The sequence below is a fragment of the Phaseolus vulgaris genome, chromosome 11 (genome assembly GCF_051622355.1).
Source record: "Phaseolus vulgaris cultivar YP4 chromosome 11, ASM5162235v1, whole genome shotgun sequence".
NCBI lineage: Eukaryota > Viridiplantae > Streptophyta > Magnoliopsida > Fabales > Fabaceae > Phaseolus > Phaseolus vulgaris.
Genome location: NC_143508.1, coordinates 54,535,113 through 54,540,000, shown reverse-complemented (window position 1 = coordinate 54,540,000; position 4,888 = coordinate 54,535,113).

The following is a 4,888-nucleotide window of genomic DNA, read 5'->3' as shown; positions in this document are numbered from 1 at the left end:
CATTTGTGAGGATTCAGTCCAGCCACTTTTCCAAAACCATGATTTTCGTTTTTCACCAAAATCACCACCAAGCCACAAAATCAAGCCAAAACACCAAAATCATGAACTTGGCTATGCACCAACCATGTCAAGATCAATTCCTTTTGATCCCAAACTTCTCCCACATCACTTTGAAGGCATTTGTGAGGATTGAGTCCAGCCAGTTTTCCAAAACCATGATTTTCGTTTTTCACCAAAATCACCACCAAGCCACAAAATCAAGCCAAAACACCAAAATCATGAACTTTGCTATGCACCAACCATGTCAAGATCAATTCCTTTTGATCCCAAACTTCTCCCACATCACTTTGAAGGCATTTGTGAGGATTGAGTCCAGCCACTTTTCCAAAACCATGATTTTCGTTTTTCACCAAAATCACCACCAAGCCACAAAATCAAGCCAAAACACCAAAATCATGAACTTTGCTATGCACCAACCATGTCAAGATCAATTCCTTTTGATCCCAAACTTCTCCCACATCACTTTGAAGGCATTTGTGAGGATTGAGTCCAGCCAGTTTTCCAAAACCATGATTTTCGTTTTTCACCAAAATCACCACCAAGCCACAAAATCACCACCAAGTCACAAAATCATGAACTTGGCTATGCACCAACCATGTCAAGATCAATTCCTTTTGATCCCAAACTTCTCCCACATCACTTTGAAGGCATTTGTGAGGATTGAGTCCAGCCAGTTTTCCAAAACCATGATTTTCGTTTTTCACCAAAATCACCACCAAGCCACAAAATCACCACCAAGTCACAAAATCATGAACTTGGCTATGCACCAACCATGTCAAGATCAATTCCTTTTGATCCCAAACATCTCCCACATCACTTTGAAGGCATTTGTGAGGATTGAGTCCAGCCACTTTTCCAAAACCATGATTTTCGTTTTTCACCAAAATCACCACCAAGCCACAAAATCACCACCAAGTCACAAAATCATGAACTTGGCTATGCACCAACCATGTCAAGATCAATTCCTTTTGATCCCAAACTTCTCCCACATCACTTTGAAGGCATTTGTGAGGATTCAGTCCAGCCACTTTTCCAAAACCATGATTTTCGTTTTTCACCAAAATCACCACCAAGCCACAAAATCAAGCCAAAACACCAAAATCATGAACTTGGCTATGCACCAACCATGTCAAGATCAATTCCTTTTGATCCCAAACTTCTCCCACATCACTTTGAAGGCATTTGTGAGGATTGAGTCCAGCCAGTTTTCCAAAACCATGATTTTCGTTTTTCACCAAAATCACCACCAAGCCACAAAATCAAGCCAAAACACCAAAATCATGAACTTTGCTATGCACCAACCATGTCAAGATCAATTCCTTTTGATCCCAAACTTCTCCCACATCACTTTGAAGGCATTTGTGAGGATTGAGTCCAGCCACTTTTCCAAAACCATGATTTTCGTTTTTCACCAAAATCACCACCAAGCCACAAAATCAAGCCAAAACACCAAAATCATGAACTTTGCTATGCACCAACCATGTCAAGATCAATTCCTTTTGATCCCAAACTTCTCCCACATCACTTTGAAGGCATTTGTGAGGATTGAGTCCAGCCAGTTTTCCAAAACCATGATTTTCGTTTTTCACCAAAATCACCACCAAGCCACAAAATCACCACCAAGTCACAAAATCATGAACTTGGCTATGCACCAACCATGTCAAGATCAATTCCTTTTGATCCCAAACTTCTCCCACATCACTTTGAAGGCATTTGTGAGGATTGAGTCCAGCCAGTTTTCCAAAACCATGATTTTCGTTTTTCACCAAAATCACCACCAAGCCACAAAATCACCACCAAGTCACAAAATCATGAACTTGGCTATGCACCAACCATGTCAAGATCAATTCCTTTTGATCCCAAACTTCTCCCACATCACTTTGAAGGCATTTGTGAGGATTGAGTCCAGCCACTTTTCCAAAACCATGATTTTCGTTTTTCACCAAAATCACCACCAAGCCACAAAATCACCACCAAGTCACAAAATCATGAACTTGGCTATGCACCAACCATGTCAAGATCAATTCCTTTTGATCCCAAACTTCTCCCACATCACTTTGAAGGCATTTGTGAGGATTGAGTCCAGCCAGTTTTCCAAAACCATGATTTTCGTTTTTCACCAAAATCACCACCAAGTCACAAAATCATGAACTTGGCTATGCACCAACCATGTCAAGATCAATTCCTTTTGATCCCAAACTTCTCCCACATCACTTTGAAGACATTTGTGAGGATTGAGTCCAGCCAGTTTTCCAAAACCATGATTTTCGTTTTTCACCAAAATCACCACCAAGTCACAAAATCAAGCCAAAAATCCAAAATCATGGCACTTGGCTATGCACCAACCATGTCAAGATCAATTCCTTTTGCTCCCAAACTTCTCCCACATCACTTTGAAGGCATTTGTGAGGATTGAGTCCAGCTAGTTTTCCAAAACCATGATTTTCGTTTTTCACCAAAATCACCACCAAGCCACAAAATCAAGCCAAAACACCAAAATCATGAACTTGGCTATGCACCAACCATGTCAAGATCAATTCCTTTTGATCCCAAACTTCTCCCACATCACTTTGAAGGCATTTGTGAGGATTCAGTCCAGCCACTTTTCCAAAACCATGATTTTCGTTTTTCACCAAAATCACCACCAAGCCACAAAATCAAGCCAAAACACCAAAATCATGAACTTGGCTATGCACCAACCATGTCAAGATCAATTCCTTTTGATCCCAAACTTCTCCCACATCACTTTGAAGGCATTTGTGAGGATTGAGTCCAGCCAGTTTTCCAAAACCATGATTTTCGTTTTTCACCAAAATCACCACCAAGCCACAAAATCAAGCCAAAACACCAAAATCATGAACTTGGCTATGCACCAACCATGTCAAGATCAATTCCTTTTGATCCCAAACTTCTCCCACATCACTTTGAAGGCATTTGTGAGGATTGAGTCCAGCCACTTTTCCAAAACCATGATTTTCGTTTTTCACCAAAATCACCACCAAGCCACAAAATCAAGCCAAAACACCAAAATCATGAACTTGGCTATGCACCAACCATGTCAAGATCAATTCCTTTTGATCCCAAACTTCTCCCACATCACTTTGAAGGCATTTGTGAGGATTGAGTCCAGCCAGTTTTCCAAAACCATGATTTTCGTTTTTCACCAAAATCACCACCAAGCCACAAAATCAAGCCAAAACACCAAAATCATGAACTTGGCTATGCACCAACCATGTCAAGATCAATTCCTTTTGATCCCAAACTTCTCCCACATCACTTTGAAGGCATTTGTGAGGATTCAGTCCAGCCACTTTTCCAAAACCATGATTTTCGTTTTTCACCAAAATCACCACCAAGCCACAAAATCAAGCCAAAACACCAAAATCATGAACTTGGCTATGCACCAACCATGTCAAGATCAATTCCTTTTGATCCCAAACTTCTCCCACATCACTTTGAAGGCATTTGTGAGGATTGAGTCCAGCCAGTTTTCCAAAACCATGATTTTCGTTTTTCACCAAAATCACCACCAAGCCACAAAATCAAGCCAAAACACCAAAATCATGAACTTTGCTATGCACCAACCATGTCAAGATCAATTCCTTTTGATCCCAAACTTCTCCCACATCACTTTGAAGGCATTTGTGAGGATTGAGTCCAGCCACTTTTCCAAAACCATGATTTTCGTTTTTCACCAAAATCACCACCAAGCCACAAAATCAAGCCAAAACACCAAAATCATGAACTTTGCTATGCACCAACCATGTCAAGATCAATTCCTTTTGATCCCAAACTTCTCCCACATCACTTTGAAGGCATTTGTGAGGATTGAGTCCAGCCACTTTTCCAAAACCATGATTTTCGTTTTTCACCAAAATCACCACCAAGCCACAAAATCAAGCCAAAACACCAAAATCATGAACTTGGCTATGCACCAACCATGTCAAGATCAATTCCTTTTGATCCCAAACTTCTCCCACATCACTTTGAAGGCATTTGTGAGGATTCAGTCCAGCCACTTTTCCAAAACCATGATTTTCGTTTTTCACCAAAATCACCACCAAGCCACAAAATCAAGCCAAAACACCAAAATCATGAACTTGGCTATGCACCAACCATGTCAAGATCAATTCCTTTTGATCCCAAACTTCTCCCACATCACTTTGAAGGCATTTGTGAGGATTGAGTCCAGCCAGTTTTCCAAAACCATGATTTTCGTTTTTCACCAAAATCACCACCAAGCCACAAAATCAAGCCAAAACACCAAAATCATGAACTTGGCTATGCACCAACCATGTCAAGATCAATTCCTTTTGATCCCAAACTTCTCCCACATCACTTTGAAGGCATTTGTGAGGATTCAGTCCAGCCACTTTTCCAAAACCATGATTTTCGTTTTTCACCAAAATCACCACCAAGCCACAAAATCAAGCCAAAACACCAAAATCATGAACTTGGCTATGCACCAACCATGTCAAGATCAATTCCTTTTGATCCCAAACTTCTCCCACATCACTTTGAAGGCATTTGTGAGGATTGAGTCCAGCCAGTTTTCCAAAACCATGATTTTCGTTTTTCACCAAAATCACCACCAAGCCACAAAATCAAGCCAAAACACCAAAATCATGAACTTTGCTATGCACCAACCATGTCAAGATCAATTCCTTTTGATCCCAAACTTCTCCCACATCACTTTGAAGGCATTTGTGAGGATTGAGTCCAGCCACTTTTCCAAAACCATGATTTTCGTTTTTCACCAAAATCACCACCAAGCCACAAAATCAAGCCAAAACACCAAAATCATGAACTTTGCTATGCACCAACCATG